Below are 14835 nucleotides of genomic sequence, written 5' to 3'. Positions count from 1 at the left end.
TGCTGTAATACATAGTGGAAACAGCCATCCTTTAATTTTCCATATGCATGTGTATATATCTATATATATATATATATATATATGTGCTTGCCGCAATCTATTCACTATAAAGCCAGCCTTAGGATTACTTTGTCTGCTTGCGTTTCTTTCGTATATGTACACGTGTAACATAGCTTAATATCTTCATCTGTTTCTGTGGCATAAGCTTCTTCATCTTGATCCCAAGATGTCACTTACCCTTGATACTTTCTTGATGCCTTACAGAATATCTACATTCTCTGGGTTCTGCATCTCTTCTAGACATCTTGACTCTTCATTTGCCCTGCTTCTTCAGGAATCTCATTTAAACAACCATCATATTTCCTCGTATGCAATTATGGTTTCCTCAATGGGCATCTTGCCTCTAGGATTCCTGTTTGCCTTTGCTGTTTCAACTGCTCCGTGTATGTCACAAACTCTGGTTTCCAACATACAGGCAATAGGGGCGGAATGGTTGAGGTGGGGGTACTTGGCTCCTCCTCTACACCCCTATATCTTATATGCTCTTCTTGGACTCCGGGTCCACGTACTTCTGTTAGGTAGAAGAGCTGGGTACTAGGATTAACAAGAAGTACAGTGCCATGAAGAACAACTCATGGCAAAAGCGGTCTAGTTTTCTTTGGAGGAATGATCCAAAGTGGAGAATAAATAATGAGGAAGGACTTACCTACGGGAACGCCCTCCCCAGAGAAACAGCGTTGGTGAAAGCTGCTCTGAGCAGGAGATCTGTTTGGCAGAAGACTGGGGCGCTGCCAGAGGAGAAGAAGCGTCTCTATCTGGTCAAGCAGCAGCAGACCCACAAAGCTGGCAAGGCAGTAGCACAAACTGCAGGTGGATGTGGACTGCATGGTCCATAACCAGTGTGCAGGCTGCAGGGAGCCGAGAGTTGCGCAGCTGCTGCAGTTACCAGGACGCTGTGGAAGCCAGAGAAGACCTGAAGCAGGTGAGTGAAGACCAGGTGGGCCAAACCAAAGCAGAGCTGGAAGTGAAACCTAGGTCAGGGACCCAAAGCCAAAAAGCAATACGAGTCATCTTTCTTGTGGCAGTACTTTGCAAGGAAGGGATTCAAGTGGGCCAGTGCAAAGTAGTGCCAAAACTCAAAGGGGATGTTTAAGTGGGAAAGTTGTTCAAAAGGAAGACCAAGAGAAAGGAGCCATTCCCCTTGGGTATAGTGAACTGTCAGCAGGACATCAGGAGAAGGGAGAGCTTCTCCTGATAATTCTGGAAAAACCAGTACAAGCCGTAAAGGCCTCTGTAAGAGAGTCATTACCCCAGGCTAGCTAAAATAGAGACCAGGGAAAGGAATACAGTTACAGATACAGTTGAGTGTGAAATTGACTGTGAAACCAATATACTAGGGTAGTTCTACATCTGCAAAAAGGGGCAGAGAAGCATGGAGAAGGTAGTCAATCCCCAAAATAAAGAACAGCCACAGTCCAGAGAAGGGAGTCATTCTCTTGACAATTGAGAAAGCTGACCACGGAACCTTCGACCAGGGGAAGGGTGATATTCCCCCTGGTGTTGTGTGGGAAACAGTGAAAGACAGATATGAAACCAAGAGTTCAGGGGATGTGAGTCATTCCCTCTGGCAGGACAAGTATTGTGCTAGGAACATTTGATCCCGGGGAGGGGTTCTTCCCCCTGGAGTGAAGAAATAGAGAATTGTCTGATACAGAGTGCTATATGATTGGTTGTCCTTGATTTGTTAAGTACTGGGACCAGTGGAAGGGAGTCATTCCCCCTGGTAAAGACCTTGCAAGGACATACACAACCAGTAACTGTGATATGCAGTCCAGAAGAAGGGTTTTGCCTGGACCAAAAACACTGGCTCAACCTTTAGTTTAGTTGTAAGTGTAAGGCACAGAGATCAGGGCGTTTAACATATGACGGCAGACTCTTTAAGTTGACATTCTGACAACCCTGTTAGTATTCAAATTGAGGCAAGGAAACCCCTCTTAGAGATAGGGAAAGTTGGGTTTTCTCTTTATTTTCTTGCCTAATAAGTCTATAGCAATCACTATGCCACCTGTGCGTCAGTCTCCTCCTTCTGCACCTTTACATACCACTCAATCCACTTTTTACAACATGCCCTTCTTTCACTCTAAGATCACCCCCTTTCTCTATCTCCCCTAATCCCACTCAACTTCACTCACACAACACAACATCCTTGCATTCACTACCCACCTCACCTTTCCAATAAGTCATCTCCATACTCTCCTGCTTCTTTCTCCCACCTGCTTATCTCTTAGTCCTGCTGCTCCTCTGCTGACCTCACCCAAACAACCCACACTTCCTGTGTCCAGTCCCTCTGTCTTTCAGCACCTCTGCTCTAGTGGATGGTTCCCTGCCCATGCCAATCCATGCCTGTATTTTTCTAAGGGGGTGCGTATGTGTGCGTGAAAAGAGCATCAATCGCAGCCTTTGAAGACCCAAGTATATGTTTGTGTGTTGAGGCTGGCCTCCATGGCCCGTGTTGGTAAGTCGCTGGACTGGCAATTCCATTGCTGGTGTCCCTAAAGTTCTCAGGCTGTTTTATCATGTCCCACAGCAAACTGCCGGAATTGCTGCAATGACTCACTGCAATACGCGTCGATATGTAGTTCAATGACACAGCTTTTCTCCTCCTCAGTCCTGTTCAATGGTGGCTGCGGACTGCTGGCTCACTAATACCCAGTTGGGCTTTTGCCCTTTTCTGTGTCTTGTCTCCAAGAGTCTGCTGTGGAGCTAAATGGATTTTCCTCCTCGCCTGATGGTCTTGATAGGATGCTCTACAAAGAATAGAAAAATGACTTGCGAGCATCACAGACAGGAGACATAGGGTAACTGCTAAACATCATGCAAGCACTTGGTGAAGAGATAGAAATTGTCTCCCTCCCAGCAGCCAACGTCCAACTTAACAGGTAGGGCTGGCATTGTGTTTTCCATGGTGGTCCCCCAACCACTGCTGACAGGGGTCTCTACCCCTCCCTGACAAGGACAAGTTACAGGCCTTGAAAGTAAGTTCTGCTCACCTAAGTTAGATGAGTAACCCAGGCACTCTAATGGGAACACTCCTAATAAATTCGAGAACCCCTTTGAAAATATAGACAAATAGTTTTAATGATAGTAACAAAGTGAAGTTTTGCTAATTCCACAACAAAGATGTTTACAATAAATAACATGTATTCAAAACAAATGCATTTCTCAAAATACACTAATGGCACACAAATCATGTTATACATAGTTTCTTTGATTTTAAGGACAGTCCGTGAGGATAAAAAGATATCATGCATATTGTTTCTTTTGGGTCTTTTAATCCTATTATGACGTGTTTCGGCTATAAAATCCTTCTTCAGGTAAACCCAGACTGTCAGCCTATGGTAATAAATACAAATAAATGTAACCATTTAACTAACTCAATTAATTAAAAAAAACAAATGCTACACCTTTGATATAACTAACCTGTGACTTTAAAGAATCCTAGAATCTAGCCAAACTTTATCCAACTGTGCCCTGTAATCAGATTAGGGCCACTATTTATAGCCATTTTATCAAAATACGCCAGTAGCAATCACGTTACAGGAAGATGAGCGTGAAGACCTACTCCATACTTACCCATTATGTTTCTCAATAAAAGTCTGTGAAGCAAATGATATTCTCAAATCCACAATTCACAAGAAGGGATACCCCGTAAAAAAACAAAATGAAAGTAACTAAACTAATAGAGGATGTAAGAAAAGAGTCCTGAAGTATGTAAATCAAAGTAATTATATTCTCACCTGAAAGCGTTTTATGAGACGCGGGGCAGAACGAGCAGGAAAAGCCTGCCTTCTGCCCACGCTCGTTTTTAAAGTGAATTTTCAACACATGATGATACGTTCAGTAACAAACATGATGATGTCACGCTGGCAAACCGAGAGAAACCTGAAAAAAACGTAATATCAACTTCAACCATATTAATATTGCTTTAAAGCTTTAAAGTCTACTGAAGCCGATATGACTGTTTAGTATGGGGGTGCTAGAGAGCCCGATGCCGTGATGGCTGCCTTTCTGTGAGCTCCCGTGCACCCCGAACCCGAGGGGAGGTCTAACCCGTGCCCATCGAGCCAAAGTTGGGCCCTGAAGCCAGTGCCGCACCAAGGAGAGGCTGTAGCAGCGGTCTGCTAAGTTTGGGAAAGAACTGAAGCTTGTAAACCTGCTAGTTGCGAGGGTCCGTGGAGGGGCCAGGAGACCGAGTGCGTGGCTCGGAGTAGGTCCTGCCCTAGTGCATGTGCACGTCTCGGCTCCCGCCCCCGAGAAGGGTTACGAGAGCTTATTTTTGGCACCAACATCGTATCCAGTGCTGGGGAGATTAGCCGGAACCCCGAGGTAGAGTGTCCTGGGAGGGAGTTACAGCTGGGAAGGCCCCCGCCGGTCGGCGGAAGCCAAATTTGGGCCCTGAGGCCAGCACTGCACCGGGGAGAGGCTGTAGCAGCGGTCTGCTGAGTTTTGCTAAGAACTGAAATTTGCAATCCTGCCTGTCGAGAGGGTGTGTGGAGGGGCCGGGGGGATCGAGTGCGCGGCTCGGAGCAGGCTCTGCCCGAGTGCCTATGCGCATTTCGGCTCCCGCCCCCGAGAAGAGTTTCGTGAGCCGATCTTCGGTGCCGGCAACGTACTTAGAGCTGGGCAGACTTGAAGTGACCCAGAAGCGAAGTGCCCTGAGATAGAACCCCAGCTGGGAAGACCCTCGCCGGTCAGCAGAAAGGAGAAGAGAGGGTGGCGCTGCTGGGGGTCCGGGGCACAGGAGCACGGCACAGGTGGCCGCCCCTGACCCCCCAGAGTATTCCTGCAGAGATCCAGCAACTCCCGCTGCGTGGGAGGAGTGCAGGTGAGCCCAGAGGCTGGGTCAGAGGACGGCCCACCGGGGAGCGGCACGCTGCGGTAAACCCGGGAGCTGTACAAGTGGAGGCACCCCTCCCCCTAATAACTGCAATAGTGGAGAGCCCCTGTGGGGGGGTGAAAAGTAACCAGGTTAACCGCGGGTTGAGACAAGCCGGGTGGGCCACAGCAAGCGGGCAGGTGGCCGCCCCGGGTGTAAAGGCACCCGCGGCCCCGAGTTTAACATTCAGGAGGTGGGCCGCCTGGTGGGAGAAGTGGGGCTGGACTGGGGCCTGCACCAACTGAGAGTTCGGATCGAGGTGCACACTGAGGGTTTCTTCACCCGGCTACATTAATCTTGCACAGCGGAGTGGCTAGCAATGCGGCCACAGGAGGCTCTGCATGGCAACAACAGGGGCAAACACTCTGCAGACAATTACGGTGGGGGTGTTGTCACTCCTCTCGCCTCATAACAACGGCGACCAATATAACAAAAAAAAGGTCTGAACCCGCGTGGCGGCTTCCCATCTCAACTTTGGAGGTATACAGCGGAAGGTGTACAGGAGTGCGCCGCCACCCTGGAGTGGGAAATGAAGTAAAGCCTCGCCAATCCCAACGACCTAAGCAAGAAGCAGATCCCACGAGTGGGAGGACAGGAACGCCGGGGCTTTGCCACCCGCACACAGCGGGGAATGAAACAAAGACCGTCCAGAAGGGAATTTCATCCACACAAATATTCACTACTGTACCGCCTGACTATGGGGTGTGTGACAACAAGCAACAGCAACTTTGCTGCAATACAGAACCTACCAGGCAATGGGCAATAAGAGGCAGACACGCCTCCCATACACACAGAGAGAAGACCAGAGGAAGCAAAGTGTCAAGCGGCCAGCATCCTCGTAGTCCCAGACCACGGCGGCTTCCTCAACAATGGAGGGGGCAACGGCAGGTGCAGGCTTAGGCGCTCCGGTGTCCGAGGTGAGCTTGGTCCTTGCCGAAATGCAAAGCGGCTTTGCCTCCATCAACTCCAGTCTTGATGGTATGACCGATAAGGTTGACAGGATGCAAGAACAAAATCGATAAAGAGAGCAGCAGGACCTCCGAGGTCGAGACTAGGGTCAGCACGCTAGAAGATACTTGTAATGACACTGTACAAGCGGTTCAAGATGTGCGGAGAGAATAAAAGCAATAAAGGACATGAGGACCTTGAAGCAACATCTCGCTGAAATAACATCCGAGCGGTGGGAATTCCAGAGACGATACCGCAGCAGAACATGGAGGTCTTTATGGAATCTTTCATCAAGGAGGTGCTGCAGGGGCCGGCTCTGTCATCCCAGTTTCTAGTGGCAAGGGCTCATAGAATTACACAAACCCAAGACCGGTGATAGCTAAGCTACTTAATTATCGTGACCAAGACACCATCAGCTCAGAGACCTCACCTTCAAAAACTGCAGAGTGTCCTTTTACCCAGACTTCACACCAACAGTCCAGAAGGCCCGTATGCCATTTGCTGCAGCAAAGCGGGCACTCCGGGAGAGACAGCTTCAATATTCCATGCAATACCCCTTCAAGTTAAGGGTACAGCACAACGGAAGGGCGCACTTCGTCACAAGCCCAGAGGCTGTGCATGACTTCATCGACTCTCCCCCGAAACAGGCGTCCCGATGCAGACGGCGATTTGACCTCAGGAGGCCTGCAAAGAGGAGGCAACCTATTGACTGCAAAGGACCGCAACGGCCCGTAGGTTCTTGTTTGTTCGCAGCCGACTCGATGGACGCAGATACAGTAGCAATGGACATGTAATGAGTAATCCCAACAGCGTACCTATAAAGGAAAAGAGCAGCTGACCTCCCCTCAATGACGGGAAAAAGAGGGGCCACCTGGGTGACAGTGTCCGGCGGCCCCGGGCTGTTGCTCATGCAGACATTACTGTTGGGGTGTTTTTGGGGAAGTGAAGGAGACACTGCTGGTTGGGGGTGGGCAGTGTGGGTGGGGGAGGGGGGCTTGGGATCTGTTTGTGGGTGGGAGGAAGTTGTGGGAACACAGTGCCGTTACGGCATTTCTGAGTTTATACAAAATGGTTCACATCGTCTTAGTTGGATGACATGCTAATCAGCAGAAGGTGTAGTTAAAGGGTACAGCCCAGCCCTTCTATGTAGCCCGCACATCAGAAATGGTTTGTAAGGCAATTAGCTGGAATGTGAGGGGGTCGAATGACCCACGGAAGGCGCGGAAGTGATGCAATACTGAGAGAGGCATGGGGCTCGAATAGTCATGGCAAACCAAAACCATGCATTGCCGTATGGTGGCGCCCGACTGCACTCTAAAGGGATACAAATCCCAAATAAACTCTAGAGATCTGCCATGTAGACCACGTGGAGGACAGCTCGTCAGCCACTAGGCCCCCACACACAGAAAATCATAAAGGTATCTATTTACTTAAAAGATCAGTATTCAAAACAATCATAACAAAGAGCGTAAAGCAGGTCAATAATCATCACATTCAATCTAATCAGTTACAATCAACAGACTGTATATCGTGGATAGTTTGATTTTTATCATACCATCTTCATGTAAGCATCAAAAACTTAAAATGCAAGAGCCAATCATGTAAAGATAACATGGATACAAAAATAAATGAATATATATATATAAATCCCTGATTCATAACAAAAATCACATAACATATTAGTATTAGTACAGGTTGATTCAGTGTAAAACAAGTACGAACTGTCACTGTTTGTGACAAGAGTTCATTGTAAGTTGTGATGTTTTGCAACTCCAAATTCCTATGAGTCACAAAGTCCACAACAGTTGCATATAAGTTGGTAAAAGCGCCAACGTGTTTCGGATTAAGTGGAATCCATCTTCAGGGCGAAGAGGGCTATTAGTTCTAAGGAGATCATAAATAGTAACAGTTACTAATTACTGAAGTACCCAAATGTGTAAATTGGTGCTTAAGTCAAAATGAAAGGTACACCGACTTTCAATACATCGTCCCGTCTCCAGGATTGGGATAAAGTCCTGTATATCAAACCAGGAAAAAAACAACACTCGTGAGGCCTATGTCCAACAACCACTGCACTATACATCAATATTTCTAAAGTAATGACACCAAACTGTACTGCCAGGTGCTAAGGGGTACTCACCCTGATTCAATGTGTTATCACTGCAAGACTGGGAAGGCAAACTGGTCGGGAGGTTTGCATACACTACAAAGTAAAGAAAGGTCAAAGCTAGTAATGACCTACATCCATATCAATACCACAACGCAATTCGTATAGTATTTCTATTGTGCTTTATGCAAAATGTCTATCCAGGACCATAGCTGTAAGTGCTAAGGATTAATTCAATAAATATCTAGTGCTATGGTCAAAACACCTAATACGTGATGTGCTTTATTGGAATCTACCATTAGAGACTAAACGGGCACTTAAGCCCCACACGAAGTAAGATGTCTACCCCCCTACGCACCATCAGGTCCTTATTTCAATGCAAAGTCAATCTACCTCAGTCTGCAGCACTCCATATTTACTATGGCACCCTCTGCACCAACCATCCTTATTCCGAATCAGGATGCTATGCACATGTTTAAACTACACTATTTCAACAGCCGCCTCACGTGCGTATATACTGATTCATGGTCAATCTCCCTCAGTTAGCAACAGACTGCATTAACTGTGTCGCCCGCTACACAGAACACCATTCCACCCGACCCGGATGTTATCTACACGATTAATTATCCATATCTCAACAGCAGCGCCATAAACGCTTACCCAAATGAGACCACGTAGAGCTCCACAATCCAGCCGACCCGTACGCGCGCCCGCTAGTGTCTGGCAACAAAAACAGTTGTCATGACTAACGAATAGTCATGCTCCAGGAGACCCACCTTAAAGGGAATGAAGGAGTGGCCAAGAGCTGGGGAGACAGTAAGTTTTACATGACATACTCAGCCTACTCGCAGGTGTAATGACGTTGATTCACAAGTCACTGGGGTTTTGGGTGAGCTATACTGTAATAGATCAAGGAGGGAGGTATGGCATGTATCTGGTGTGTGAAAGTGAAATACACAGCTTAATCAAACAACTTGGGCACAGTAGCTGAGAGGGGAACACTGTGGGAGACCTTTAAAGTGGTGCTAAGGGCAGGATGCTTGTCTACAGAGTTGGGGGTTTTGAAGCTGATCCGTAGGAAACTGATTGAAACAGAGCTGGAGGTTAAGCACGGGGAGGAGTAGGTGGGGAGATTGAGCACTCCGAGCAAGCTCACTAAACTAAAGGAGGGACTGTACCGGTTCCACGAATTAGTGGAACAGGTGGTGAAGTACTTTGCAAGACCTGCTATGGTGCGTAGGTATGGACCCGGTAGACATCTAGCGACATTAGTAAGACGTGAGCGGGGACACAGGGAAATCTCCGCTGTGAGGTCACCCACGGGGAGGATAGTTGCGAAACCCAGTGAGATCACTGAGACCTTCCGCGGTTATTATGAATCCTTGTACTCGTCACGGGGCACTCTCTTAGGAGCGGCTTTCGCAGAGTATATTCAGGCGGCGGCTCTCCCCTAGCTCAGTGAAGAGGCGGCGGAGGCACTGGCGGCCCCCCTCATGGTAGAGGACATCTTGGGGGCAGTGCGGGATATCCCATCGTCCAAACCGCCCGGATCCGACAGCATAACAGCAGAGTTTTATGAAGAGTGGGGCCCGGAGGTGGCACATTACATGCTGGGAGCCTGTGAGGAGGGTATGGCATCAGGACAACTCCCTCCCACAATGAGGGAAGCAGTGATAACTTTAATCCACAAGCAGCGCAAGGACCTGTTGGATTGTTCATCCTATCGGCCGATATCACTGCTTAATCTAGATACAAAAATCTTTGCTAAAATACTGGCAGACTGCCTACTCCTGCACATTACGCAGATGGTCCATAGAGACCAATCATGATTCATCCCGGGGAGGTCGACTTCGCTGAACCTTAGGAGGCTCTTTGCGATTCTTGCCCAAATAGGTCCATCTAGGAAGGCGATCGTGGCGCTGCTGGATATGGAAAAGGTATTTGATTCGGTCGAATGGGATTATCTCTTAGGGGCTGTAAGACTACTCTACGCAGGCTTGGGTGCCAGGATCAGCATAGGAAGCACACACTCAGACTAGTTTAGACTGGGAAGGGGCACCAGGCAGGGGTGTCCCCTCTCCCCCCTGATATTCGCTATAGCAATCGAAGTCCTGGCATGCAGGCAGCAGAAGTACCACGACCCTAGGGGCATACCCATGGAGGGGGGGGGGGCGAAAGAACTCAACTCGTTGTATGCTGATGATGCCATTTTGTTTCTTAGAAACCTGGAGACCAACCTGGGCCCCCTGACGCAAGAAAGTGTGGATTTCGGAGCGGCCTCCAGACTCATGCTGAACCGTTCCAAGACCACGCTATTCCCCCTCAATCTGGCTACCAGACGCCCACTTAACACTGAAGGGTTCGGGTGGTAACAGTCGGTCGTAACTTACTTGGGAATTAAGGTAAGCAGAGGGGCCCAATTATTACTCAGAGACAACCATATGGATTATTTGCAGACCCTGACGAGGAAAGTAGACAAATGGTGCAGGCTTGCGCTCTCACTTATGGGTAGGGTAGCCCTGGCCAAAATGGTGGTAGTACCCAAGCTCCTCTACATATTCCAAAACATCCCGGTATTGCCAGGGGTAGATTTCTTCCGCAAGGTGCGAACCCAGTTGATCAAGTTGGCCTGGCACCCAAAAGCCCTGTGTATAGGATGGGACAGGGTTAACGCAACCATGCGAGGAAGGGGGGGGGATCTGTGCACCGGATATTGAAGCCCCATGTACGCATAGAGCGGAGATATGTGAAACCAAATTCCCTACAGGGGCTGTTGATCACGGGCAAGGTAGTGGATAGCTGTGGGATCGACCCTGTGGCATGCACGGTGCATGCATGGAAGAGGCCCTGAAAAGGCTTAGAGTGGGACATCCCTTTGATCCTGGCATTTCCATATGGTACATAGAGGCCCTACAGCCGACCTGCGACGGGGCCCTGGTTCACGACTGGGGAGGCACAGGGATTGAGCGGTTGGAGGATTTGTATCCTGATGGGTCGTTTGTGTCACAAGAGATATTTATTGACAAGATGGGGAGAGGGCTCCAACGTAGATTCCAGTATCTTAGAATGAAAGCAGCATTTTGGGAATGGTACCCAGGGTTCCCCACCAAGCCAGAAACCACCCCACTCCTACATTATATCAGGAATTCCCCCTGCTGTGGTGGGGTGCTATCCTCTATATACAAACTTATCCAGGCTGATACACGTCGCAAACCCCCCAAATACAAAAGTAGGTGGGAGAAGGACGCGGGGAAGTCTTTTAGCGCCAAACAATGGAGGGTGTTTTGTGGGGTCACGCACACGGGAGCCCTCAGCTCCAAGTTGCAGTGAATACAGCTCAAAACGCTCTACAGGGCATACATCACCCCGGTACGGGCCCACAAATACGACGAGTTCAGGCCAGCCAGGTGCCCGAGATGTTCCTCAGAGCCAACTGATTTCACGCACATGTTGTGGGAATGTGTACAGTTAAGATCCTTCTGGGAGAACGTAATGAAAATAATGTCAGATATGCTGGAGCTCACAATTCCATGTACACTAATGTGTGGTATGTTCGGATGGTTGCCAAAGCGTAATCGTAAATTGCTGGCGACTTGCATGATAGTGGCCAGGCAGTGCATTTTGATGAAGTGGACTAATGCTATTCCGCCAGGGACCCCCAGATGGCTGGCGGACTTGGACTGGATGAGCAATATGAACAGGGACTATGCGGCCCTCTGTGGGACGCAGAGTAAACCCAAGGATATATGGGGGCCCTTCACTGCCTACCTGTGGACATTGGATACAGCTCTAACCTGAAAAGGGCTGTACAGGGGAGGGAATACAAGACCGTCCATGCCTCCAGGAACTTGGGTGTGGATATACGTTAACCCTCTAACATCTGAACCCCTAATGCTAATGTGTATAATGAATGGGGAACAGTTGGCTGTACGTTTTCTTGCTTGTACCAATGTGATCGGAAAAACTTGATGATGTGAACCGGTTAATAAAGACATGTTTAAAAAAAAAATTGTTTAGTATATTCTAAACCTAATGTTAACAGCAAGTTGTTAACCGCTTCATTCGTTCAACATATGAAAGTTAAATGAAATGTTCAACCACTCACTAAGGGAGTTCAAACATTAAGGGCCTAATTCACAGAAGTGTTTCATAATGGTTCGATCCCATAGGAAAACGATCTATGAATGGGGCCCTAAGCGTGTAATACCGAAAGTTATCAGTAGAGGAGTGTGTAACTCCAATCAAAAAACCTAGTGTTCCTTGTTTGTTGCCAATATGTTTGGAATTATTAGTAATAGGTTTATACATTAAACATCATCCATGTAGGGTTAACCTAAACTCAGTATTGTCTGGCATTTAGTCTCTATCTTTAAAACATGATTATAGATAGTTTTTACAGTCAAAGTCGATTGTCCGAATATTGGTACTACTAGATTAACTTAAAACTTTAATAACATTTGAATAGCTAACACAAACCAATACTGGACACATTCTGGTGTTACATGAGGCAAGTTAAAGGCTTTGTCACATATCTGACACATATATTGGACAATGAATAATGATCTACAATGTTAAATTAATAACTAACAATGTTTTTTGATTCAGCAGAACCAAGATGTGTCTTTTATTTTATTTATTTGTATCTATTGTTCATTTGTAAGGCGTTTATACATCAAGTAAAGTGTGTGTTCAAAGCGCCCACAGGGCCACAGGGAGGGAAAATGGGAAAGAAAAGCAAATATAACAATGAAAGATAGAGGCGGCCCTACTAGGACGTGTGAGCATTCAGAACGTGCGCGTGCAGAGAGAGAGAAGGGATGAGGAGGCGGGTGGTAAGTGCTAGATGTATCAAAGAGGGGAGTGCTAGGGAGTGAGCAGCTCCAAGTGCCTAGGTAAGAATGGTCAGGTGCCAATAAATAAGTGCAGGCCTGTGGTGGCATAGGCCAGCGCGTGCCAAGGCAAGTGCTGTGAGGGCGGAGGCTGAAGGCGATTAGGTGTGGGAGACCAGGACCCAGGAGGACACATAAGGGCCTTGGTCACAAATCTCAGCAACTGTGGGGTTTAGCAGAGGAGGGAGGAAGGGGAGGAGGAGCTGAAAAGGAAGGTTTTGAGGAGCTTCTGGAATTTGAGAAAATCTGTCTCAAGACGAAGAGAAAGGGGGAGGCTGTTTGATAGTAGGGAGCCTGCCGAGGAAAGAGATCGGCCACCAGCTTGCTGTTTAGCGAAGCACTGGACACACAGTTGGTGCCGGAGAAACATATCACTTGCATATTAATTTATTCTCGGCTCTATACTCATCACACATCCCCCCTGTTTCAGATTGTTTTAGGCTGTGTAACATGAAGGTGAAAATTCTACAAACTGTAATTACTATTTGTTTCAGGGCAAATTACAAAGATGTTGATTCCAATCCAGATTTCTCACTCATTGCTGTAATCACACGGTTTGTGTCTCATGTCAAGTTACCACGATGCTGATCTAAACCCAGGTGGCTAAAGTTACAGTTCCAAATACATTTGTAACAAAACGTTATGGGTCACATTCAAACAAGTTAAGTTATGGATAGGAAGGGGTTGGGGATTGGCTGGGGCTTCACACACCAAATCTTCTAGCATCCCCAAGTCAACACCGCAACCTGGTCACCAGCTTCTTCGAGCTCTAAGCCGACACTGATGCAGTACCCTGATGCCATTTTGAGCCAGCCGACCCAGCTCGCCTCTGAAGACAAATCACTGCTTCCCCATGACTGAGGCTGTTGAGTCTTTTGGCGCCACCAACGGGACACTGCCTGCTGTTCCCAGCGTCTTCGACCCACAAGCCATCACTGAACCACACTGCATCATTGGAACTCTTCACCGTCCCACTCCAACTTCGACTCAGCACTGAAAGCATCCAGACTCCTGGGTTGAAGCCGTAAAGCCTGGCTCGATGCTGTTGAGCCAAAAAGACAAGAACAGAATGTATTTGAAAAGGCCCTGCCCCATTTTAATGGACTTTGGTGACTTTTAAGCCCTTTTTATTTACCTCCTCATGACATCTTCATGACCTTGACAGTTTGCTGCTGTAATCCTGAGCGCCTCTTATTTTCAAATCTATTTTATTTGTGTTTTCCCATACAGCGGTGGGCCAGTAGTGTATTTATTGGTTGTGTGCATTTTTGTTAGTTTAATTAAAGATCCCATTTGTATAGAACCTTGGTTTGACATTCTCTTCTTGTGGTACCAATATACAAGTTTTGTTTGGATTGCTCCTGCATGAGTTCACACCCGCCTCCAGAAGAGTATAGCCTGCCCACAGCCCTCCCTCTTCCGAATGAGGTTTTACCTGTATGGTTTACCTGTTCCTGTTTCCCCTTCATGACTGGAGCACTGCTGGTTTATTAATATTGTGGGGCTCAGAAGGCTCTGTAGCCATTACTCAGCCGTGTACTCCTGCAGAGAAGTAGTCTGTCTTTTTGTCACAGTATTACTCAATAAATACTGCATGAAAAGCAACACGAAACAATGGGGCTAGAAATGGCAGAGTTGTCCAGCCGAATATCATGGAATATGGGTCACAAGAGACTTATTACAGATGAGAGAACATAATAGCTATAACCGCCTACAAAAAGTTAAATGTTTAGCTTGGTGGGGTAGAAAGCATAAACATGGGGATAGCACCTATACTAAATAACCTTGCAATGCTCTCTTCTCTTGCTCACATACTCCTTTTTTTAAATGCACATAAATAAATACCTATAGAATAAGAAAATGGCAAGGATTAGTGTTAATAAAATCTTAATTCTGAAGCAATCAGGAGTGCTTAATTTGCCTGACTTGGTAGAATACAAACTTGCTTTCCAAAG

Source organism: Ambystoma mexicanum, chromosome 12 (genome assembly GCF_040938575.1).
Source record: "Ambystoma mexicanum isolate Mex_15411 chromosome 12, UKY_AmexF1_1, whole genome shotgun sequence".
NCBI lineage: Eukaryota > Metazoa > Chordata > Amphibia > Caudata > Ambystomatidae > Ambystoma > Ambystoma mexicanum.
The sequence above is the reverse complement of the archived record's forward strand: the minus strand, read 5'-3'. Positions refer to the sequence as shown.